The sequence below is a fragment of the Oryctolagus cuniculus genome, chromosome 3 (assembly GCF_051225735.1).
Source record: "Oryctolagus cuniculus isolate XC-2025 breed Fujian yellow rabbit chromosome 3, ASM5122573v1, whole genome shotgun sequence".
NCBI classification, from domain to species: Eukaryota; Metazoa; Chordata; class Mammalia; order Lagomorpha; family Leporidae; genus Oryctolagus; species Oryctolagus cuniculus.
In genome coordinates, this window is record NC_142869.1 from 128,027,501 (window position 1) to 128,053,603 (window position 26,103).

At 46.4% G+C, this 26,103-nt stretch overlaps 1 long non-coding RNA gene across 1 annotated transcript in view; it reads right to left on the reverse strand.

Moving 5' to 3' along the window:
* LOC149127502 (uncharacterized) overlaps positions 1-25,204 on the reverse strand; it is a 26,436-nt gene extending 1,232 nt beyond the window's left edge. Inside the window, exons 1-2 of the long non-coding RNA XR_016231678.1 lie at positions 24,676-25,204; positions 16,660-16,772 (exon numbers count right to left, since the gene is read on the reverse strand). This is a non-coding gene — a long non-coding RNA (uncharacterized LOC149127502). The remainder of the gene's footprint in view (positions 1-16,659; positions 16,773-24,675) is intronic.
* Between the last annotated feature and the right edge of the window lie 899 nt (positions 25,205-26,103).

Below are 26,103 nucleotides of genomic sequence, written 5' to 3' on the forward strand. Positions count from 1 at the left end.
CAACACCGAGAGATGCAGGTGGATTTGACATTTCTACTTGAAATTCTGAACTGTCCTAAGCAGTCAAATTCAAATTCCAATTCTTTGTACCTTCTTTGGCTGTGAAAGTGCTCCCTCTCTCCAGAACCAGCATCATTCTGGAATGTCACTTCAAAAGCCTGTGTTCGTCCATTAAGACAGCACCACGGATAGCTTCCTTTTGAGATTAACAAGCTAGCAGGAAAATTAAAGTGTTTTCAGGTTTTTGCTATTACATCACCATCACTGGGATGTAGGAGCCAAACATTTGTCAGCAAAAATCTACAGGGCACAGATTTCCTGATAGGCCTGGGCCTCATCTCTGGCAGGAGCCCCAGCACTGCCCACCAAGGACTTGACCTGCAAGGGTCCGCTCATGCTCCAAGAAATCGGGGTGGGCAGCCCTATCTTGTGAACTTGACTTCATGCCAGTGGTACAAGAGAGATAACTGACCACACAGCCTTGGTGTGGAGCCAGGAAAACTGCAACGCTGAATCCTGGTCCCTGGGGATCATAAATCTCGAAGGCCCCTTAGACACAGAATTCCATGTGAAGATCTAAACCGGAGCTGTCTGGCCCAGCCGCCACTCACCACGTTTGTCCATCACAGGGGGACAGGCCCCCAGTGAGATACTCTTTAATTGTAAAACATACACTGACTTCCAAGACTATGCATGAACATGAAATGCCTTGGGGCTGGCATCAGGCATACTAGGTTAAGCCTCCACCTGCACCACCAGCATCCCAGCTTCCTGCTAATGCACCTGAGAGGCAACAGATGATGGTCCAAGTACTTGGGGCACATGTGGGAGGCCAGGATGGAGTTTTTGGTTCCTGGCTTCAGCCTGGCCCAGCCATGGCTATTGCAGGCATTTGGAAAGTGGACCAGAAGATATAAGATTACAAGATTTCTCTCTCTCTCTCTCTCTCTCTCTCTCTCTCTCTCTCTCTTTCCAATACATAAATTAAATAGTTAAAAAATTAACTTTAGTCATTACTTGTTAGGTTAAGTCAAATATAGTATTAGAACTCATTTCACTTTTTCCCTTCTCAATGTAGCTGCTAGGAAATCTTAAATTACACTGTGGATCACATTCTGTTCCGGATGTCCTGCTCTGAGCAGCCAGACCACTAAGGGTATCCCGGGACTCACCCAGGGCTCAGCAGTCAGTGCAATTCCTAGCTCTTCTCCCCATTAGCACCACTGTTTGGGTATGCAAAGCCCCCTATCTTGCCATTTGCTTTCTAACCCTCATCTTTCCTAACACGCGACTCTGAACATGGGAGCCTGCCCTGCCATGCACCTTTAGCTTTAGCCAAGCCAGCAGCCCAGCAAAAAGTTAGCACAGATTTTGGAGTCAGATTCCTCTTTGAAGCCTGGATTTCCAACCTATAATATGCATGAATGTGGAGCTTATCTTGGTATATCTAGAATTCCTGCTTGGAAAAGCAAAGCAAACAATATTCACTCAGTTGCAGTGGATAAGAGCTTGGTTTTCCGCACGCCTGCCCTTCACAAGCTCCTTTGCAACACCACTGTGGAATTCAGCGTATCAACCTGAGGGGGGTCCCAGCGCAGGCAACAACAGCATGAGCCCAGATATTCAAAAGATGTAAGTCGAGTTAGCAAACCACTTGATAAAATTTATTCTGTGTTCCTTCCTTGACAAATATGCCTTTCTCTGCAACAAAATTTGTAAATGGATGGTCCTATGGTTATATGACTAAAATTCAGTGAAATAGAAAAGCCAGCTGGAGGCCGGCATTGTGGCACAGAGGGTTAAACTGCAGCTTGGGACACCCACATCTTATATGACAACACCAGCTCAAGTCCCAGCTCCTCAGCTTCAATCCAGCTTCCTGCTAACACTCCTGGAAGCAGCAGATGATGACCCAAATCCTTGAGCTACTGCCACTCATCTGGGAGGCCCAGATGGAGTTCCTGGCTCCTGACTTTGTTGAGGTCATTGGGGGAGTGAACTATCAGATTGAAAGCGCTCTCTCTCTCACTCTCGCTCTCATTTTGCTTTCTAAGACATAAAATGGATAAATATTATAAAAAGACAATCTTTTTTCCCAAAGAGAACCTTTATTCAAGGAATACAAACTTGATGCATTTCATAAGTACAGCTTTAGGAATATCATGATCCTGCTCACCATACCCATCCTCCCACCCACACTCCCACCCCTCCTCCTCCTCCCTCTCCCATTCCCAGTCCCATTCTCCACTAAGACCCATTTTCAATTAACTTTATACACAGAAGACCAACTCTATACTAAGTAAAGAGTTCAACAATTTGCACACACACACACACAAAAAAAAAAACTGTTCCTCAACCACTGAGACAAGGGCTATTCATAGTCATTGCATCTCAAAGTTAATTTCACTTTTTTTTCAGTAACTTAATTAACTTTAAAGAAGCACCCAAGAATGAAACATCTTTTGTGAGAATTTAGACTTAGCTATAACTTATGAGACATAAGAATATCCTCCATTTAATACATTAAAAGAAAGTAAGTCCTTGAGAATGAGTTTTATCATTAAGGAAGCACCTAAGAAAACAAGCAATTGACTTGAACACTTAGGCATAACTAAAACTTATGAGACATAAGAATATCCTCCACTTAATACACTAAAGTGAAATAAATTTTTGAGAGCAAGTTTTACTGTCAACTCTCATAATACAACTCTTTGAGCACAGAGTCCCTGCATGGGATATTAGTGCACCATGACTCCTGTTGTTAATTTAACAATTAACACTGTGGAAGCCTTTTGAACCCACAAACTCCGTCAGTATTTAGACAAAGCCATAAGCAAAGTGGAAGTTCTCTCCTCCCTTCAGAAAGAAGTACCTCCTTCTTTGATGACCACTTCTTTTCATTGAGATCTCATCCACAGAGGTCCTTCATGTAGGACATTTTTTGCCACAGTGTCTTGGCTTTCCACGCCTGAAATGCTCTAGTGGGCTTTTCATCCAGACCAGAATGCCTTAAGAGCTGATTCTAAGATCAAGTGCTACTTAAAGTGATTGTCATTCAGTGAGTTTGCTGTGTGCACTGCTTCCCATGTTGCAGCATTCACTCCTTTGTAATTCTATTATTATTACCATATACTTAATCCTATTTATATGATCACTTCAACACTTAATCCTATATATATGATCATTTTAATGCTTCATCCTATCCATATGATCACTTTAACACTTAAAATGCTATTTTTACCACCCAGTTTAAGGAGATTTGGGTCCCATGGCAAGTTTTCAAACTGTACCCTTAGAAGTAAGTTCATAGGAACATATGCAGAACTATACAACTTTACAGTTAGAAACTTCGTACACTTCATAATTACAACTTTAAGAGAGGGGGAGCAAGAAGGATGGGAGTGTGGATGGGAGGGCGGGCACAGTGGTAAGACTCACCATGTTCTGCAGGCGCCGTGGCTCAATAGGCTAATCCTCCGCCTTGCGGCGCCAGCACACCGGGTTCTAGTCCCGGTCGGGGCACCGGATTCTGTCCCGGTTGCCCCTCTTCCAGGCCAGCCCTCTGCTATGGCCCAGGAGTGCAGTGGAGGATGGCCCAAGTGCTTGGGCCCTGCACCCGCGTGGGAGACCAGGAGAAGCACCTGGCTCCTGCCTTCGGATCAGCGGGATGTGCCGGCTGCAGCGTACCGGCCATGGTGGCCATTGGAGGGTGAACCAACAGCAAAAGGAAGACCTTTCTCTCTGTCTCTCTCTCTCTCACTGTCCACTCTGCCTGTCAAAAATAAAATTAAAAAATAAAATAAAATAATTTTAAAAAAGAATCACCATGTTCTTAAAAACACAATCTAATACAATTGTTGTGCCTTCCTGGATATTCTATGATAAATAGGTCATGTTTGAGTGGATAATAATAAAAAATATTGAAATCACATATTATTCTGTTTTTCCATAAAATGTCCTACTCCTTATTTCATCTCATTAAAATCATTAATTATGTTAAGGGTTTATCCATAATTTGTGTTTTGTTGTCAGTAATGATATTACAAATTAAGAAACAAAATGAAATTGCATTCATGTGGACAAAGTTTATTTTCTTCAGAACTGTAATACAAAATTTAAATTATTGTATGAAAGCCAGTTATTCCTCTTTAAAAATAGTCAGAACTTAGATCTGGTGCTGTGGTAAAACAGTTAAGCTGTTATTAACATCTCATATGGGTGCCAGTGCAAGTCCTAGATGCTCTGCTTCCCATCCAGCTCCCTGCTATGCACCTAGAAAAGCAGCAGAAGCTGTCCCAAGTGCTTGGCCCTGTGCACATGCGGGAGATCTGGAGGAAGCTCCTGGCTCCTGGCTTCAGTTTCACCCAGCAATGACAATTGCAGCCTTTTGGAGAGTGAACCAACAGATGGAAGATATCTCTCTCTCTCTCCTTTTCTCCTTCTCTCTATATATAACTCTGCCTTTCAAATGAAAATAAATCGTAAAACAACAGCAACAAAAATAGCCAAAAAGTATCTACTAAATATAAGCACAATATTTTCAATATAAATAAAAACAAATAGCAAGCAGAGAGAGAGAGTCTTAGAAATAGCAGAGGACTGCCACCACAATGGGAATACGTGTGCCACAGTAAACTATGGGCATATTCAAGGAGGTTGAGGCAAAGGAAAGCTTTTGTTTTAAAGGTTTATTTATTTATTTGAAAGACAGAGGGATAGAGAGAGAGGGAGAGACCTAGAGAGACCTTCCATCCACTAGTTCATTTCCCCAGATGGCTGCAACAGCCAGGGCTGGTCCAGGTCAAAGTCAGGAGCCTAAGGCTCCATCTGTGTCTCCCACATGGGTGCAGGGACCCAAGCACTTGGGCCATCTTCTGCTGCTTTCCCAAGTTCATTAGCAGAGAGCTGGATCAAAGTGGAGGATCTGGGATAGGAAAGGTCATTCTAATACAGGATGCCAGCAGCACAAGTAGGTGCTTAACATCCTATGCCACAACGCCTACCCCTGGAAATATTTTAAAGACAAACATGAGAAGGATTACATCAGATTTTTTTGAAGATTTGATTTATTTGAAAGTCAGAGTTACAGCTGGAGAGAGAGAGGGAGAGAGAGAGAGAGAGAGATCCTCCAGGTCTCTCACATGGGTGCAGTGGCCCAAGAACTCGGGCCATCCTCCACTGCCTTCCCAGGAGCATTAGCAAGGAGCTGGATCAGAATGGTACAGCTGAGACTCAGGCTAGAACCCATATAGGATGCCAGCTACAGGTGGCAGCTTAACCTGCTATGCTGTAACACTGATCCCAACATCAGACATTTGGAAACAACAGTCTCTGGTCACAGCTATTAATAACCAGGGTGGGCCGGCCCATGGCTCACTAGGCTAATCCTCCAGCTGCAGTGCCGGCACCCTGGGTTCTAGTCCTGGTTGGGGCGCCAGATTCTGTCCCAGTTGCTCCTCTTCCAAGCCAGCTCTCTGCTGTGGCCCGGGAGGGCAGTGAAGGATGGCTCAAGTGCTTGGGCTCTGCACCTACACGGGAGACCAGGAGGAAGCACCTAGCTCCTGGCTTCAGATGGACGCAGCGCGCTGGCCACAGCAGCCATTTGGGGGGGGGGGGGGTGAACCAATAGGAAGGAAGATCTTTCTGTCTCTTTCTCTCACTAACTCTGCCTGTCAAAAATAAATAAATAAATAACCAGGGTGACGTTAGTCTATGGTTGAGCCGACATTTGCTGGGCAGATGTCCTGGTAGAGTATTTTCTGTACAAAGCTGTGGTAGCCTCTTGTGTAGCGTCATCATTCTAGCAATCTTCTGTGATAGTTACAAGGGACACTTATGAGTAAGGCCATCTTCATAACCTCTCAGTTTTACTTTTTATTTCTGTTGGGGTTGACACAGGTGACTCCATTTTGATTCTGACAATTTTCCTTTCATGTCAACTTTTAAAACCAAGCATATTTTTGGCTGGCGCCATGGCTCAATAGGCTAATCCTCTGCCTGCAGCACTGGCACACCAGGTTCTAGTCCCAGTCGGGGCACCAGATTCTGTCCCGGTTGCCCCTCTTGCAGGCCAGCTCTCTGCTATGGCCCGGGAGGGCAGTGGAGGATGGCCCAAGTGCTTGGGCCTTGCACCCGCGTGGGAGACCAGGAGAAGCACCTGGCTCCTGCCTTCGGATCAGCATGATGCGCTGGCCGCAGTGCGCCAGCCGCGGCGGCCATTGGAGGGTGAACCAACGGCAAAGGAAGACCTTTCTCTCTGTCTCTCTCTCTCTGTCTACTCTGCCTGTCAAAAAAAAATAAAATAAAATAAAACCAAGCATATTTCAACAGCTCCTTTGTAATTTTTGAGAATTTACTTAAATCTTTTAAATTGGTTATTTAAAACAAAACCCTCTAAGATTTTTGGCATTCACTGTCCATGTGTTTGCCAGTGTGGAGAGTCAGTGCAGCAGCTGACATTGCTTTACCTAAACCTCCACACACATAAATGCACAACATGTCCCTCAGCCATCACATGCAATGTTTGTGAACGCTGAGTCAGGTAAAACCATCCTTTTCTGAAATGCCGGGGGACAGAAGTGCTTCAGATTGTGGATTGTTTTTAGATTTTGGAATATTTGTATATATACAATGAGATAGCTTGCTGTATATGTGTGTGGGGTCAAATCTGAACACAAAATTCATTTGTCTTTCATATACACTTTACACACACCTGAAGGTAATTCTGTCATATGTGGTGAAAAATTTTGTGTCTAGGTATTGAATGTGGCATGTCACATTGGGTCAGTCAGAAGTGGGATTTTCTATCTGTGGCATCATGTGGGCACTCAAAAGTTTTCAGAAAAAAATAGTTTCAGATCTTGGATTTCTGACTCCTGATTTAGGAAGCTCCACCTGTCCTCCTCCTAATTGGAATGTGAAGACAAAACAGGTGTTGGCACTGGTGGAAAATGATACTTTACAAGACTCCGCTGTATCCACATGTTTTTTTTTTGTTTGTTTGTTTGTTTTTTTTGTTTTTTTTATCTTTTTTAAGATTTATTTATTTATTTGAAAGTCAGAGTTACACAGAGAGAGAAAAGAGAGGCAGAGAAAGAGAGGTCTTCCATCTGCTGGTTCACTCTCAGACTGGCCGCAACAGCTGGAGCTGTGCCGATCTGAAGGTAGGAGCCAGGAGCCCCTTCTGAGTCTCCCACGCAGGAGGGGCTCAAGGACTTGGGCCATCTTCTACTGCTTTCCCAGGCCATTTGAGAGAGCTGGACCAGAAGTGGAACAGCCAGGACTCAACTGGTACCCATATGGGATGCCAGCACTGCAGGCTGCGCCATTACCCACTATGCCACAGTGCCGGCCCCACACTATTTTATCTTAATTTAAGTTATACTTAAAATAGCAACAGATAAGATGATATATCTGGTATTTTCTTCAAAATAATCTGGTGAACGGATGGGAAGTGAGTCGTACTTTGGAAATTTATATTCATTAAATAAAAGATTAAAAAAAAAAAAAAAGAAATCCATGTTGAAAAATCACCAGAATGATGGCTTTTTCACAAGAGATTTATATGCACAAGGAAGATAGCATGTATATTTTTGGAATTCTGTAACTTGTCTCACTAAACGCTACCTCTGTGAGGACCATATAGTCTATAAAATCAATAAAATTTAAAATGTTTGTTAAGCTACAAATTATGATTCCATTTAATAATGTTGACTTGGCCAGTTAAGTATTAAAGTAAAGTTGGATATTAAAATAAAACATTTAGAGGCCAAAGTATAACAGCATTTTATGCCTTGCTGTATTTTTCCTAGAAGGTCACTTCATCTCAATAATCAAATGTTTATATTGTCCTTCCTGTAATTTCACCAACATGATCTTTAAAAAAGTTTTATTTTTGAAAAATTTCAAATCTATACAAAAGTATAAAGAATAGTGTTCTGTAGAATAGAATATGAACACTTATGTACCCATTACCCAGATTAAAAACCTATCAATATTTAGCCATCAGTGTATTCCTCTGTATCCACATGTTCTAAGGGAGAGACTCTGACAACCGAATTAGTCTTTTTCTCAGGGAAGTTTGACAACGTAATTAGCTGATCTTTCCCTATACCTGGGTGCTTCTGCAACTCACATCCTCCCTGTCTACAAAGCTGAGCTCCCCACCCAGCCATCAGTGGCACGGCCCCAGACCTTGGAAACCCAACACACAGCTGCCTTTTACCCTGACAAGGCAAGAGACACACAGAAATGCTTCCCAGGACAGTGTGGTCAGGAGAGGGGGCCGATTAAGGAGACAAATGTCTCTGGGCCAGGGCTCAGCACCGAGAGGCCAAGGCACCCATGTGTTTGTGATGTGCAAGGCCCTTCAAAGCCCAGGGTCCAGGGCAGGGTTGCTCTTGTCAGTGTTTCAGAGCGGCATTAAGGTAGAGCGAGTGAAAACTGGGGCCGGCATTGTGATGCAGTGGTTAATCCACCTGCAATGCTGGCCTCCTATATGGTCACCGGTTTGAGTCCCAGCTGCTCTATTTCTTATCCAGCTCCCTGCCAATGCATCTGGAAAAGCAGCAGAAGACAGTCCAAGTGCTTGGGGCCCTGCCACCCACATGGGAGACCTCAATGGAGTTCCATGCTCCTGAATTCAGCCTGGTCCAACCCTGGCCATTGTGGCCATTTGGGGAGTCAACTAGTGGAAGATGGAAGGGGTGTGTGTGTGTGTGTGTGTGTGTGTTTCTCCATCTCTCTGTGTAACTCTTTCAAATAAATAAAATAAACTTAAGGAAAACCAAGCCAATCAGAATGGAATCAATTGGTTAAACTCTGCTATGTGTTTAGTGTTTACACTAGAATGGAACAGTAATGAAGGTACTAAGTTCTCTAAGAGCTTCGCTTTCACGTCTATGAAATAGGACAATGAAACCTTACCTCATTAAGATTGTTTTGAGAATTAAATGAGATGGTTGGTGCCGAGCTCACTTGGCTAATCCTCCGCCTATGGTGCCGCCACCCCAGATTCTAGTCCTTGTTGGGGCGCCGGTACTAGTACCGATTGCTCCTCTTCCAGTCCAGCTCTCTGCTCTGGCCCGGGAGGGCAGTGGAGGATAGCCCAAGTGCTTGGGTCCCTGCATCCACATGGGAGACCAGGAGGAAGCACCCAGCTCCTGGCTTCGGATTGGCGTAGCACTGGCCATGGCGGCCATTAGGGGAGTGAACCAATGGAAGGAAGACCTTTCTCTCTGTCTCTCTCTCACTGTCTATAACTCTATCTCTCACTGTCTAACTTTGCCTGGCAAAAAAAAAAAAAAGAGAGAGAGAGAGAATATCTGCTCACTGTCCACTCTGCCTGTCAAAAAGAAAGATAATATTTGTAGACACAATCCTTAACACTTAGTAGTTGCTCAAATGTTATTGGATGAATTAAAAATAAATGGCAGAGGCCAGACTAAGCCTCCACCTGCAGCACCTAAATCCCATAAGGGCACCGGTTCATGTCCCAGCTGCTCCACTTCTGATCCCGCTCTCTGCTATGGCCTAGGAAAACAGAAGAAGATGGCTCAAGTGCTGGGGCCCCTGCACCCACGTGGGAGACCCAGAAGAAGCTCCTGGCTCCTAATTTCAGATCAGCTCAGCTCCAGCCTTTGCAGCCACATGGGGAGTGAATCAGTGGATGGAAGACCTGTCTCTTATCCCAGTGGAAAGAAGGGGCCATCAAAGAAGGATGTACTTTTCTTTGAAGGGGGGAAAGAACTTCCACTTTGCTTGGTTAAACTCTGCTTGGTTAAACTACTTTCCTTATGGCCTTGTCTAAATACTGACAGAGTTTGGATGTGTGAGTAAGGCATGTGGGAAGGGGCTTGGCACCTGCATGCCAAAAGGCTTCCATAGCCTTGGCAACTCACAGCAAGAGCCTCAGGTGATCACTGACATCATAAATAAGAGTGTCAATTGTTAAATTAACAGAAGTCACTGTGCACTTACTTTCCATATAGGACCTCTGTCCTTACTGAGTTGTACTATGAGAATTAACAGCAAAACTTGTTCTCAAACAGTACTTTATATGTTGTATGTGTATGTGAGTGCAAACTGTTGAAATATTTACTTAGTATAGAGTTGGTCTTCTGTATATAAAGTTAATTAAAAATGAATCTTAATGAATAATGGGATGGGAGAGGGAGTAGGAGGTAGGACAGAAGTGGAGGTGGGAGGGCGGGTATAGGGAGAGGAATCAATATATTCCTAAAGCTGTCCCTATGAGATTTGCATTCATTAAATAAAAGCCACGGCTCACTAGGCTAATCCTCCACCTTGCGGCGCCAGCACACCGTGTTCTAGTCCCGGTCGGGGTGCCGGACTCTGTCCCGGTTGCCCCTCTTCCAGGCCAGCTCTCTGCTGTGGCCAGGGAGTGCAGTGGAGGATGGCCCAAGTGCTTGGGCCCTGCACCCCATGGGAGACCAGGATAAGTACCTGGCTCCTGGCTTCGGATCAGCGCCGTGCGCGGGCCGCAGCACGCTGGCTGCGGCGGCCATTGGAGGGTGAACCAATGGCAAAGGAAGACCTTTCTCTCTGTCTCTCTCTCTCACTGTCCACTCTGCCTGTCAAAAAAAAAAAAGAAAAAAGAAAAAATAAAAGCTTTAAAATAAGAAAAGACTTGTCTCTCCCTTTCTCTGTCTGTAACTCTACTTCTCAAACAAATAAATGAAATCTTAAAAAATAAAAATAATTTAAAGCATATATTATAATTATGTAAAAATGGCATTAGTCAGGGCCAGCACTGTGGCACAATGGGTTAACACCCTAGTCTGAAACACCGGCATTCCATATGGGTGCCGGTTCTAGTCCCAGCTGCTCCTCTTCCAATCCAGCTCTCTGCTATGGCCTGGGAAAGCAGTGGAAGATGTCCCAAGTCCTTGGGCCCCTGCACCAGCGTGGGAAACCCAGAAGAAGCTCCTGGCTCCTGGCCTCGGATCAGCACAGCTCCAGCTGTTGCGGCCATCTGGGGAGTGAACCAGTGGATGGAAGTCCTGTCTGTCTCTGCCTCTCTCTGTAACTCTGTATTTCAAATAAATAAAATAAATATTTCAAAAAAATGGCATTAGTACCCTCTCTAGAGGTCTGGTTACTGGTTTGCAAAAATAAAAAAAAGAACCTATGTGTGATATTGTGATATAGTAAGAAATATGGATTTGATCTCTGCTTCCAGAAGCCTTGAGCTCTCCAGAGTGACAAGAGCATCTTGTCACTGGTAGTCTCATGAGATGACTGATGGCAGGCAGCCCCTAGGGAGTTTCAGGAACAGGGCAGTCACTAAAAGACTTCAGTCTTTTCAGCACCCTTGGAGCTGGGGACCCCAACCTGCACCAAGGGACAAGGAGCTGAAGGTTGAGTTAACCACCCACGGCCAAGAATGCAATTGATCACACCTAGGTCTTGAAGCCTCCATCAAAACCCAAGGCTCCTGGTTGCTGAGCAAGCAGAGGGACACAGAGGGTGGTGCTCCCAGGAGGTTGGCATGCAGGTGCCAAGCCCCTTCCCACATGCCTTACTCACACATCCTCCTACCGGGCTGTTCTTAGGTATCCTTTGTGATATCTTCTGTAATAAATGTGAGTTCCGTGAGTTGTCCTAGCAAATTAATGAACCCAAGGAGTGGGTAGTGGGAACCTTCTATTTATGCCCTGCCCATCAGGAAACCTGAAGCTTAAACTGACACAGAAAGGGGGAGGTGGCATGGAGGGGCGTAGTTTGTATGACTGAGCCCTTAACCTGTGGGATTTGAGGGTACCTCCAGGCAGATGGTGTAAGAACTGAACTGAATTGTAGGACATGCCATGGGGGTCTACTTGAGAATTTTTTGGTGGGGAGAAATTTCCACACACACTTTGGTGACCAGACTTGGGGTGGGATATGAGCATAAGGAAAACAAATTTTGATTTTTCCTTCAGTCTACATCATTAGGATTATTTTTAAGATTTATTTATTTATTATTTGAGAGGTAGAGTTACAGAGAGAGGGAGAGACAGAGAGAAAGGTCTTCCATCTTCTGGTTCACTCCCCAAATGGCCACAATAGCCAGAGCTGGGCCAATCTGAAGCCAGGAACCAGGAACTTCTTCTGGGTCCCCCACATGGGTGCAGGGGCCCAAGCACTTGGACCATCTTCTGCTTTCCCAGGCCATAGCAGAGAGCTGGATTGGAAGAGGAGCAGCTGGGACTAGAATGGCGTCCATATGGAATGCTGGCGCCACAGGCAGCGGCTTTACCTGCTATGCCACAGCACTGGCCCCCATTAGGATTACTTTGAGAATTAAATGACATATCTGGCACATAACTGGTCCCAGTGCTGATATTTATATGATGATGATGATGATGATGATGACGACGACGACGACGACGAGAACAAGCAAAATGTCAAATGCTTCCCCTTTTACCATGAAGTACTGGAGAAAGAAACTACAGAAAGAAAGAAGCAAATCTCTGCCCTTGACCCTTGACACTCAATGTTGATAAACATGCATCATTATTCTCATGCTTGTAAGTCAATGCATTTGACATCCACTAAGGAAGGAGAGTAGGGGAAGAGAAGCAGAGGCCCAGATTTTCTCCCATGGGATCCCATATAACCCACTGAGAAGATGGAACTAAAGTACAATAAATAATGTTTTGAGATCATCAAATGTGGATTGTACTACACCCATGCCCAGGACTAAGAATGGCAAGAGAAATGTGGTCACAGAGGCTGGAGCAGACAAAGGGGTTGTTGCTGAATGACAGAAAAAAAGCAGAGAAAGGAGGAATGATAGAAAGAGGGGGGAAATGGAAGGAAGAGAAGGAAGAGGGGACAGAGGGAAAGGAGGTAAGGAAGACGCTCCCAGAACCGGAAGGACCAGATGAGGAAGGGAAGTAAGAGTACATGCTATGTCCACAACAGGGAGAGGGGGCATGGCTCCCTCGCGATCCGTCGGTTCCTGCGACTTGTTCCCACAATTGAAGGTTGAGACCCTGTCTGCCCCATGCTAAATACTGCTTTGAGGAAGCAGATGGTCCTAGGCAGCAGAAGTAATCCCGGCAGCAGCCTTGGATCCATATGGGCGCCCCAGTTAACACAAATGCTGACATACCCTCTCATTGTTCTCTCTTCTCTGATGGTTTCCCACTTTGTTCTGGCGACTCCTGGTGTCAGTGGCACCCAGAGTCAGCATCTCAGTCATTATTCACCGCTAATGGCTCCAGCACTCCACCGCCACATCAGCCATCAGCCATCTGGTTCATCCTTCTCCTTCTGCCTCATATTTACATATGGCCATTACGCAAGTTAATGTGGCCGTTTAGACTGCTAGGGCCTCGCTCTTTTCCAAAGCAGTCACCAGGACAATATTTTGTCAATATTTAATTAAGACCCAGGAACCCCACCTCCACCTTTTTCCATTTGCAGCTCTCATTGCTCTAGGGCAGAAAACACCAAGACCACAACTTCTCTAACAAGACAACAGGCTAGAAAGTTAAATGTAGCAAAAAGGGGAGAGGATTTGGTAAGTTCCTTTGGAGTCTGTGATACATCGAGGGCCAGGATTGGAAGACTGAGGTGTAAGAACTATTCCACAAGGGAGAGATCCAACTGGAAAAGCAAGGGATTATGGGAATGTGTGTGGGATGAAGGGCAGAGGGACTCCCAAGGCAAGAGAGTCCCCACCTAGTCACCCCAAGGGATTCACGGGAAGCTACCACAAATGCCCTTCCAAGAGTCCCTCTTCTTCCTTCACTCCAAGATACCAGCTGTCACCTTGGAGAGTGGATGGGTGGGGAACAGAGTTGGACTGAAAGGACTGGGTGGTATTTCTTTAATGATTTGAATTTATTGCCCAATGAATTAATCAAGTCAGACTGCTTTAAACTGGGAAGGACATAAAAGTTAAATTAAAGGAAAACTAGATTGTGTGTTGACAACCTGGAGAAAGTATACTTAATCTACACATCTAAATGAGTACATTTGCAATCTGCAACATACAGTAGCTTTTGCCAATTTGGGTTTTCTTCACTACATTTGAATCCATGTGAATCCATGTATACAAAGCCAATGCCTACATCTAGGGACAAAACAATTTATTGTGTTTATCTCATCTCTAGAACAAACCACACCAGAAGAGGAATAGTTACCTACATAAGAAAACTATCAAACAAACTATTTAACATCTCAGAAGTACCATTTGCCTATTAAAAAATGTAACTTCAACTAAAGAAGCCAGGACATGATGTTCAGGCTAATGTTTGATATGCTAATTATGTTGGCCACCTAATAGGAATTTATTATTAATGTCAGCTAACATTTACTGAGTCTTATTGCAGGACAATGTGCTGAGAACTGACATTCATTATTATCCCCTAGTGATGAAGGATCAAGCCTAGAGGAAGCAACTTACAGAACAAAATTTGGATACTTTATGGGAATGTTACCAGCTGTCAAAGCAGCCCAACCCACATCCCAACACAGGACTTTGGCCACAGGAATGGGTTTTGTACAAATGACCTGAAGGCATTGTAGGCCATTTCTCCCATCACTGAACGCTAACTACCTCTGATGGACAGACGAACAAGCTGTTGACCCACCCACAGCGACACCAGTCTGGCTTTACCCAAACTCTACTACAGGGTTAGGGTTACAGATTATTGCTCACTTTTCTTGACTTGTTTTCAAGCTCATTCGAAAGTCTTGGTGGAAACCTTCCAAGAAGCTGCCCCAAAGGGGACTCTACACCATGCTGCCTTTAGAAGCAACCTATAGACCTGGAGTGCAAGGCAATCTTCAACTGACAGCATGGACTCCTGGGAGGGGACTGGAAATCAGATTCTGATCACACAAAGCTGACTGGAGGCCCTAAATTACCACCTATATGATCTCTGAGCTTTAGCTGCTCTGTTAGTCCATTTTCTGTTACTATAACAAAAATACCTGGGGATAGGTACTTTACAAAGAAAACTCCTAAAGGTTCTAAGTCCAAGATTGGGCAGTCTTGTAGCCTCTGGTGAGGGACAAATGGCAGGTGGCATCATGGCAGGAGCATGTGTAAGAGGGAGAGCTCACCTAGGAGATGGGAAGGGAGGGTAACAGAGAGGAAACAGGCCCCCTCTTTTATAATAACCCTCTCTCAACAACAAAGCAGAGTTCACAGAAACTACATGAATGCCTTCTTAGGGCAGCAGCCCTGGTGACCTCAGGATTTCTCCCTAGAACCTGATTCCTAAAGATCCCATCACACTGAGGACCAAGCTCCCTCGGAGGGACAAAGCCCGTCCAAGCCTTAGCAGCTGTCTCAGTTGATAAAGCAGAACCAATAAGGTTCTTATCTTTGACCCACAGGGTTGTTGAGCTGGTTACATGAGCAAATGTGAGGCTGCAATGGAACAGTCCATGAATCGTCACTCACTGCCACTTTAACTGTTTATAAGAATCACTCGTAAGGGCAACACATTTGCTTCACCAAACACTCTGCTAGACACAGGTCATGTGGGAATAACCCTGACATAGCCAACTTCTCAATTTTCACATTAACAGACTAGAGTAAGAAGATCCTTTTAAAAGCCCTGTGTTGATGGGTGGTGGATCAATGGGCTCAGGTCTGTTCCAGACCCAGGCCCATGGAGAATTGACCCCCATAACATAAGGAGCAATATGACAGTGATCTCATTCCAGATGGACAGATGCAACCATCACATTTTAAGGGAGATTTGAAAACATCCCTGGGGATGCTCCCAACCCAGCTCTTTCTCTTGAGAATTTCTCTAAGTTGGTTGGAGGGACTGGGCTGCCAAGAAATTGTGCCAACTCCACTGCTGATTGTATAATGCTTTTGTTCAAAATTAACATGTTTGTTAAAAATTATTTTTTAAAAGCCACAACAAAAATAATTTTAAAGAACATTCATTATAGGGCCAGCACCATGGCATAGTGGGTTAAACCTCCATCTGCAGTGCCGGCATCCCTTATGGGCACTGGTTCTAGTCCCAGCTCTTCCAATCCAGGTCTCTGCTATTGCCTGGGAAAGTAGTAGAAGATAGCCCAAGTGTTTGGGCAGAGATCTGGAAGAAGCTACTAGCCCCTGGCTTCAAATCAGCCCAGCTCCAGCTGTTGTGAACATCTTGGGAGTGAACCAGAGGATAGAAAACCTTTCTGTCACTCCCTCCCTCTGTCAGTAACTCTACCTCACAAATAAATAAATAAGTTTAATTTTTAAAAAAAGACATTCATCATCCCAGGGGTGGAGGTAGAGCTGTGTCCTTTGAGTGAACTTCTGGGAGGGAAGTGAGTAATGTGCTGTGTGTTTTGTCAAGACTTGGCTCCATGGGCACTATCAGCTGACTTTAGCTAGATCCTTGGGCTGTGCATGATAGTCACCGGCATGGTTTTCATATATAGATATATTCCCAAGCCCACCTAAGTCAGAATCTCTGGGAGTGCGTCCCAGGTACCCATAGTTTTAAGTCATTTGCATGACCATGATGCCATCTGGAGTTTAGAACTCCAGGGGCCTCTGGCTTTGGGAGGCAGCACTGGGTCCTGGTGGGGAGTGGGGGAGTGGAGAAGTGGGGTTCATCCTGTGATCATGGATTACCCAGCCCTTCCCTGAACTCCCACACCCTCTGAATACAACACTGCCCAGCTCACCCTGAGGCAGCCAGCAGACTCAGACAGAAGACAGCAGCTGTCCGTTCCCCAAGGGACCACAGAAGTCCTGTCCATCAGGCAGACTCATGTCTACCAGACACCTCCCTCACTCCCTGAAAAGAATGGAAAACACAGTTTTGAGGCCTCAATGGCAGTGCCAACTTAGGGAAGAGTATTTAGGAGTTTTTCATAATAGAGCCCAGGATGGATGATTCCCGGCAAGGATCACAAGGTGAACTGATCAGAGACTGGACAGGGTTTTGACACCATAGCTTTAGACTGGCAGTCTTGAAGCAAGCTGCACAAGAAAGGGGTTAATCAGGTTGGCTCTCAGTCTCATCATCTGGAAAGGAGCATTTCCAAAAAAGAAGCAAAGCTGTTTTTGTCTGGTCCCAGGGAAGTGTGCTTCTGGCCAGACTTGCTTAGTGAGTTTGCCCCGTGTGGGTTAACAAGGGGAAACCTGTTCCAGTCCTCAGGAAGAAGGCACTCACCCAGTCCTCCTGATTGGGGCTTATAAAATGCAAATTACCATGTCTTTGTCAATAAAGTAGATTTCCTTATTATTCTTTAAAGATTTACTTATATATTTGAAAGGCAGATTACAGAGAGAGAGGGAGAGAGAGATCTTCCATCCACTGGTTCACTCTCCAAATCATTGCAACAGCTAGAGCTGGGCCAGGCAGAAACCAGGAGCTTCATCCAGGTTTCCCACATGGGTAGCTGGGCCCCGAGCCCTTGGGCCATCTCCTGCTGCTTCCCTATGTGCATTAACATGGACCTGGATCTGACGTGGAACAGCCAGGACTGGAACAGGTGCTCACGGGGGATGCTGGCATCACAGGTGGCAGCTTAACTGGCTGTAGCACGGTGCCAGCCCCAGATGTCCCTGCCTTCATGTGAAGCCTACTTTTTTTAAATATTTATTTATTCATTTGAAAGGCAGAGTTACAGAGAGGCAGAGGCAGAGAGAAAGAGAGAACTCTCATCTGCTGGTTCACTTCTCAGACGGCTGCAACAGTCAGAGCTGCGCCAATCCGAAGCCAAGAGCCAGAAGCCTCCTCAGGGTCTCCCACACAGGTGCAGGGACCCAAGGACTTGGGCCATCTTCTGCTTTCCCAGGCCATAGCAGAGAACTGGATGGGAAGTGGAGCAGCTGGGACTTGAACCAATGCCCATATGGGATGCCCACTGCACCACAATGGCAGGTTCTGTATCGCTGCTCCTTTAATAACTTTGGAGAAGTGACATTCACCTCCCTGCCTCCCCAGGATGGGAGAAATTGACTTGCTGATATTGGTGCAGGCAAGGGAGAAAAGAGTGGAAGATGGCCCAAGGGCTTGGGCCCCTGCCACACACATGGGAGAAACAAATGGAGTTCCAGGTTCTTGGCTTCAGTCTCATCCATCGCAGCCATCTGGGGTATGAACTAGTGGATGGATGCGCTCTCTCTCTCTCTCTCGCTCTCTCTCTCTCTAACTCTGACTTTCAAACAAATGAATAAATTTTTCAAGAAGAGAATAGAGATGCAGTGGCCTGGATTGCTTGCGTGAGGCCACCAAACATAGAAAATTAACCAAAGTCCTGGATGTGTGCAATCATAGACTACATAAGGCATGCCTCTGTGGACAAGTCATGTAACTCCCCGTGCCTCAGTGTCCCTATATGCTCAGAACCTCCCAGGGGTTGCTGTGAGAGTTGGTTAATGCATAGGATGTGTCAGAGGGGTGCCCAGCACAGAGTGGGCACTACACAGGGACAGCTATTGTCATTTCACCACACTTCCTGATTCTGTATCATTTTCCCATCTACACATCTGCCTCTTCATCCAGACCATCCATGCACTTTGTCAGGAACAATAGGGTGGAGTGGGGAGTCTACTTAATTTAGGTAAAAAACACAGATTAGACAGATTATAGATGATAGATAGATATAGATGATGGATGGATGATAGGTGATAGATACATAAATGATGAGGGATGATAGATGGATAGTAGTAGGTGATGAATATAGATGGATGATAGATAGATGGCTTGATAGATATATGGATGGGTGATAGATATATAGATAATAGGTAGGTAAATAGATACACAGTAAATAGGTAGGTAAATAGATATACAGGTAGGTAAATAGATAAAGAGATACACGGTGTAGCTGTGGTATTATAACCTCATGGGGAGAGGAGCAATAGAGGAGGGGAGAAGTCTAAGAAGTCTCTGTCCATGTGAGAGCTGGTTTGATTCCCAGCTGCTCCACTTCTGATCCAGCTCCCCACTAATGGCCTGGGAAAATCAACAGATGGCCCAAGTATTTGAGCCCCTACTACCTATGAGGGATACTCTGATGAAGCTCTTAGCTGCAGTGTGGCCCAGCACTGGCCATTGTGGCCATCTGGGAAATGAATCAGCAGATAAAGGTCTCTCTCTCTCCCTCTCTCTCTCTCTGTAACTCTGACTTTCAAATAAATAAATGAATTTTAACAAAGTTAAGAAGTCCCTGTCAGGAGCAATAATGAAGAAAAGGCATGAAGCACAGCTCTGGCTGGGATACCTGGGAGCTGACCTGCCTACTCTTGGCATGCCTGGCTGCAGCCTGTGCCTGCAGAAAGTACATAAACAAATTCACTTCAGTCTCAGGTGAGTTCCCCAAAATCTCCCCATTCCCCTCGGTTTGCGCTGAGGAATTTCTGTCTGAATTGTAACCTCAGGAAGGAAAAAGTGAAGGGCAGCTGGTGGCTGAGAGTTGCAGAGAACTCTGGTCTCCTGATCCACAGCACCTGAAGGCCCAGTTGTGCCAGTTTTAGGAAAATACTTGCAGGGCAAATGGGAGGTTGCAAGCTGGGCATCTGCCCTCCAGTCTACAGCAGCTCCCCCGAGAACAGCCCAGGGTCCACCACATTGGGGTCACCCATCGGCTAGGATGACTGAAGTCCACATGCAGAGGATGGATTCCAAATCTGAGCAGATGCTAACACCTGCACCCTTAGGGAGAATGCCAGCATGGGGGGGGGGGGGCGGACCTCAGGCATCGCTCCAGGTCCCCAAGGGACTTTGGTGGTCCTGGCTATTCTGTGGTTCTGTAGCTTGAGGGATTTTTTAATGAGAAAGATGCCTTTCTAGGCACACTTAAATCATGCCATGCTGCTCAGTGACAGCTGCCTGTGCACAGGGCTGGCCTCAGAGCCACCACTTGGTTAGAAAACTGCCCCAGTAGAAAATTAATGGCCCTCAAACAGAACCTGGCATTGCATACTCACTGGATAGCTGTTTGCTGATGGCAGGCTAGCATATTTAACAATAAATTAATTAATTAAGTAAGTAATTCATCTGTCTGAGGCACTTACCTTTAATTTTACAAGGGGAAAACCTGACTCAGTCATCTCTGGGGGACACTTGGGGTCCCGCTGTGCTTCCAAAGGCATCAGAGGTGAGAGTTCACTTCCACATCCCCACCCCAGCCTGTGCTGAACATGAAGGAGACCCCCCGCTCCGCCTGGCTCTGCAGTCCACAGCAGGCAGCAGGGTCGCCTGCCACAGCCAACTCCCCAACCTGTCTGCCGCTGATGGAGACAGAATGGTTGGAAACCAGCGTAGCTAAGGGTGTAGGGAGGTTTTGCAGCTCAGCGCAGAAGTAGGCAGTTAGAGGAATAGTTCTAATCACAGAGAGCAGGAGTCCTTATTTACACTTTCTCCTCGCACCTAATGCACTATCCCTAATGGCACGTGTGCGGTGAAAGAGCCCTAACTGCGGGTCTCTGCACCTTGTCATTCTTACAAGCCAATTACGAAGAACAACTCGCTGCCGATTGCAGCCAGCACCAGGCTCGTTATGGAACAGGTGTCTCACCAATAATACTGATCGTTATCTCTACAGACAAGAAAGAAGAAAGTTAACCACAGTGAGAGGACAACTCAGGGCCCAGTACTCAGCAGCTGGCAGCAGAGTTGCCTGGTCTCCTGAAATGCTCCATGCTCACCCCCACACAAACGGTTCTACTCACAACCCCAGCCTTCCGCACACTCGAAAGGCTGGTGTTCCAGACTCTCGTGCAGTGTGGCTAAAAGGAAATGGCCACTTTCCATGCTTCCTCCTAGGAGCCAGGCACCACACTAGGTGTCTTCCACATGGCATCTCTGGTAAGGTGGGATTACTGCTACCTTCCTTGACGGGCAACAAACCAAGGCTCTCGGTCAAAGGCAATGATGCTCAGACTCTAGGGCATATCAGAGTCACCTAGTGGGCTCAAGAAGGCATAGGTTTCTGGCCCAGCCCAGAGATTCCTGGGGTCTGGGATCTGGAGTCTGGGCTGGGACTTGCTGCATTTCCAACAACTTCTCAGATGAGGCAGATGCGTCCTCCCATAACTCAGCTGCTGGAAACCTAATCCCTAAAGTCCTATGTCAATGGTATTTACAGATGAGGTCATAAGGGTACCCCCCCAATGGCATTCGTGGCTTTACAAGAAGAGGAAGAGAGACCACATCTAGCAGCTTGCCCCCCCACTGCCCATGTGATGCCCTCATCAAGGACCAAGCCCCATGCCCTTGGGCTCACCAAGTTCCAGAACCTGGAACCAAATAATCATCTATTCTCTATAAATCACACAGGCTATCACAGCAGCAGAAAACAGACTAAGCCATGGTTCCCATTCACATTTTGAGAATCACTCAAATAGTACAATAAGAATAAGCTGAAGCCCAACATAAACTCACATTCAAATATCAACTCTGGTGCTGTGGCTTAGCAGGTAAAGCCACCTCCTGCAGTGCCGGCATCCCATGTGAGTGCCGGTTCGAGTTCCAGCTGCTTCCAATCCAGCTCTCTGCTATGGCCTGGGAAAGCAGTAGAAGATGGCCCCAAGTCTTTGAGCCCCTGTGCCCATGTGGGAGACTTGGAGGAAGCTCCTGGCTCCTGGCTTCAGATCAACACAGCTCTGGCCATTGCAGCCAATTGAGGAGTGACCCAGTGGATGGAAGACCCCTCTCTCTCTCTCTCTCTCTCTCTCTGTGTGTGTGTGTGTGTAACTCAGATTTTCAAATAAATAAATAAATAAATCTTTAAAAAATATATCAACTATGTATCCTCTTCAGTGTGATCACTGCAAGCCACTAGATCTGGCTGAGCCTTGACCATGAGATAGGAACAACGGCATTGAGTATATAATATTGAAAACAAGTGTGAAGCACACCCTCCTCCTCTCTTTCTTTCTTCCAGCCAGAAAGGCCACTGCAGGAAAGCACAGGCTGCTTCCAGTGTGTTGGTGTGGGCCATTCGCTGCAGACGAAGCCTCTCCCACCACAACCCTAACACCACGAGGAGCACATTCCTCACTGGTTATGCTTTCTCCTCCCTCTCTCCTCATTGCCCAGGCTATAAATGAAAGGATGGCAGAGAGAATGGAGAAAGGGAAGGAGAACTACTGTTTCCTTGGAGCAAGGTCACCCACCCCTACCAGAACAGGGCTTCTTCCAGCAGCTCTGTTCTACCAGCCTCTGCCAGCACGTGCCTCGGACAAGGCACTCACACATCCTGGTACTCAAATGTGTCTTAGTTTGCTCAGAATGCTGTAACAAAATACCACAGACCGGGTGGGTGGCTCAAACACAGCAATGGATTTCTCAAGATCAAGGCATCAGTAGATCCAGATCCTGGTGAGAATCAAAATCCCTGGGCTGCAGATGGCTACCTCCTCACTATGTCCCCTCCAGACCTTTCCCCAGGGCTTCCTTGGGGAGCAGAAGGGAAGAAGAGAGGAAAGGAGAGGTGAGACAGAGAAAAAAATTACTGTGTCCTTTTCATAAGGACACCAACTTCCTCATGAGGGTCTCCTTCTTATGACCTGGTCTAAACTTGATCACCTCCTAATACCATCACATTGAGGCTTCAACATATGAATTTTTGGAGGACATAAGTATGCAGCTTGTACCAGATGACTGTATGGGGAAATGGGCCCATCAACAAGTATTTGCTGTGCATTAGTGCCAAGACTGGCTGTCTTCTGAGCACTGGAGAGCCAGCAGTGACTGTGAGAACCTCCCGCCCTGTGGAGCAAGCATTCCAGGTGGGGAAGCTGGCAGGTGATGCAGGGGTCAATGTGTTGGCAGAGCGTACTTCCAATGCAGATCCCAGACTTGCAGTGCAGGGTGCTTCACCAGCCTCCCTGCTTCACATCTCAGTACACCTGGCATCAGCCAGGCGCAGGAGGGGAAGTTGTGGAGGTCCAAGGGGGCTGGGATGGAAAACTTCTTTTACCTGACCCACTATCACAACCATCCCAGCTTTGTTGTCTGACAGCTCTGCTCTCAACCCTCACAATCCTGAGTAAAACATCCATGTAGGTAAGTTGGTAGTCCGCTGCGTTCTACAAGACAATAATGCTCCATCTACAGCCATCACCTTAGCTCTCGAATCACAGGTTTTCAAGAATTATTGGGTGTATTGATCCTCCCACAGAAAATGGAAACTGAGCAGTGACAGAGGACTTAGGCCAGGGCTGACTCACCTAATGCCACCATCACATTAACACTGCTGAAGATCCAAGCTCCCACTCACCCTAGTCATTTGTCTTAAAGTTGAGGGCAGTTCTGGGTGTGGCAGAGCCAAAGGCTCTAGCTCAGCAGACTCAAGGTGACATATTGATGTGGCCTTGGGAAAGTTACTTTACTTCCAAAATTTAGTGTACAAGGGGAGAACTGAGACCTTAAGGGTTATGGAACTACAGCTAAGATATGTAAAGTGCTCAGCACACAGCAATCACGAATAATTGGTAGTTAAAGTCAACATGACTGTTGTTAACAACCTTCACCCATAATAATCCTAAGAAACCTTACTTTGGCTGTAAGATGCACTGTGTAGGGGCCAGCGCTGTGGCACAACAAGTAAAGCCGCTGCCTGCAGTGCCGGCATCCATATGGGTGCTGATTGAGTTCCGGCAGCTCCACTTCCTATCCAGCTCTCTGTTATGGCCTGGGAAAGCAGTAAAGGATGGTCCATGTCCTTGGGCCCCTGCAGCCATGTGGGAGACCTGGAGAAAGCTCCTGGCTCCTGGCTTCAGATCAGCACAGCTACTGACGTGGCGGCCATCTGGGAAGTGAACCAGCGGATGGAAGACCTCTCTCTCTGCCTCTCCTTCTCTCTGTGTGTTACTCTGACCTCCAAATAAATAAATCTTTAAAAGAAGAAGAAAAAGATGCCAGCGCCGTGGCTCAATAGGCTAATCCTCCACCTAGCGGCGCCGGCACACTGGGTTCTAGTCCCGGTCGGGGTGCCGGATTCTTTCCTGGTTGCATCTCTTCCAGGCCAGCTCTCTGCTGTGGCCCAGAAAGGCAGTGGAGGAAGGCCCAAGTGCTTGGGCTCTGCACCCACATGGGAGACCAGGAGAAACACCTGGCTCCTGCCTTCGGATCAGCACGGTGTGCTGGCCGCAGCGCGCCAGCCGTGGCGGCCATTGGAGGGTGAACCAACGGCAAAAGAAGACCTTTCTCTCTGTTTCTCTCTCTCACTGTCCACTCTGCCTGTCAAAAAAAAAAAAAAAGAAAAAGAAGAAAAAGAAAAAGATGCACTGTGTATTTTTGAATACAGGTTATCTCTTGTCTACACGTGGAGTGACTGGACAGCATTTGAATCATCTAATAATTTATTTTATTTATTTATTTATTTTATTATTATTTATTTTATTTATTACCTTTATTTATTTATTTCTTACCTTTCAAGTGCTTTCATATGCATCTCTACCAGAGGGTGCATTTGCTAGCAAAGGGGATGAGTGGTGCACCAAGCATCAAACTGCCAAATAAAATTCACAAGAATTGGATATCATACCCTGAATCAAGACTTCCAAGGATACAGATGAAGTCTGGGATATCTGATGTACTACCCAGGCCTTCCTCAAGGTATCTCGTGTAGCTACTTCACTCACACAAGGAGTCAATAAGCATCTCCATTTTCCATATTAGTCAGAGCTCTCATTACTACATTAAAATACCTGAGGAAAGACAAAGAAAGGGTTGTTTAGCTCACCATTCTGGAGGTTCAAGTCCATTGGTCCAGCCTTGAGGAGGGTGGAAAATAGCAACAGCAGAGCGTGTGCAGAGGGAGGGTCACATGGTGATCCAGGAAGCAGAGGGAGTGGCTGGGTCCAACCAACCCTCTTGTGAGAGCCATCTGCTGGGCAGTGCCATGCGGGACCCAAGGACTGCTAAAGGTTCCACCACCTGCCAGTACTGCCACCCTGGGAACCAAGCCTGTAACACACAGGCCTTAGGGGACACTCAAACTAATACCCAAGGCAGAGCAATGTTGTCTACACCTAGTTCCACAGCCTGTGTGACACCTCCCAGGCAGCCATGCAGCACGAACCCACACAGCCCAAGTTTCCTGGCTGCTATGGACTGAATGCTTGAGTCCTCCCAAAATCCATGTTTTGAAATCCTCACCCTTCCCCTGCCACAGTGATAGGAGACGAGGCCTTTGGAGTCGATGAGGTCAGGAGGGTGGAGTCATCACCCTCCTGATTAGTGGGGATTAGTGCCCTGATGAGCAGAGCTCTCCACAGGTGAGAATACTAGAAGATGAACTCCTGCAAGCCAAGAAGCAGGCTATCACTAGATACCCATCAGCTGGTATTTGCATCGCGGACTCCCCAGCCTTGAGAACTGTGAGAAATAAAATGTTCTTTTAAAAAAGAGTTTGCTTGTTTGTTTATTTGAAAGGCGGAGTTACAGAGAGAGAAAATGATAGAGAAAGAGGTCTTCCATCCACTGGTTCACTCCCCAGATGGCTGCAATGGTCGGGGCTGAGCCAGGAGCTTCATCCGGGTCTCCCACACAAGAACAGAGGCCCAATCACTTGGGTCATCCTCTACTGCTTTCCCAGAACATTAGCAGGGAGCTGGATCAGAAGCAGAGCAGCTGGGACTCAAACCAGAGCCCACGTGGGATGCCGTCACTGCAGGCAGTGTAACCTGCTGCACCAGAGTGCTGGCCCCTAAATGTGCTTTAAACCACCCAGTCTGTGGCAATTTGTGATAGCAGCCAGAACAGATTAGAATGTCCACCACAAGCAATCCAGTTAGGAGCAAGAACATCCGACTTTCCACAGGAAATCACTCTCCCGTCAGCTACCGTTAGTGACATCAGAGTTCCTATCAGAGGCTTACCACAAGGTCTGTAAGTAGCATGTCTGCAAGATATTCAGCCAATCACCTTCCTTCTTTCCCCCAGAGGCGTCCCAGCATCTCTGCCTAAGGAAAGCTGTAAATTTTTGTTTCCATTCTGATTCACCACCTGATACCAAAGGGAGGAGAAGGGCCTAGTGTCCTGCCTTCCTCAAAGCAAGCAAGACCCTGGGAATTATGAGAAGAGATAAGCAGCTGAGGTCATTGAGGAGAGAAATTCATGCATCCCGGCCCTTGTCCTGCTCTGTGTGTTCGCCACCCAGACAATGCTC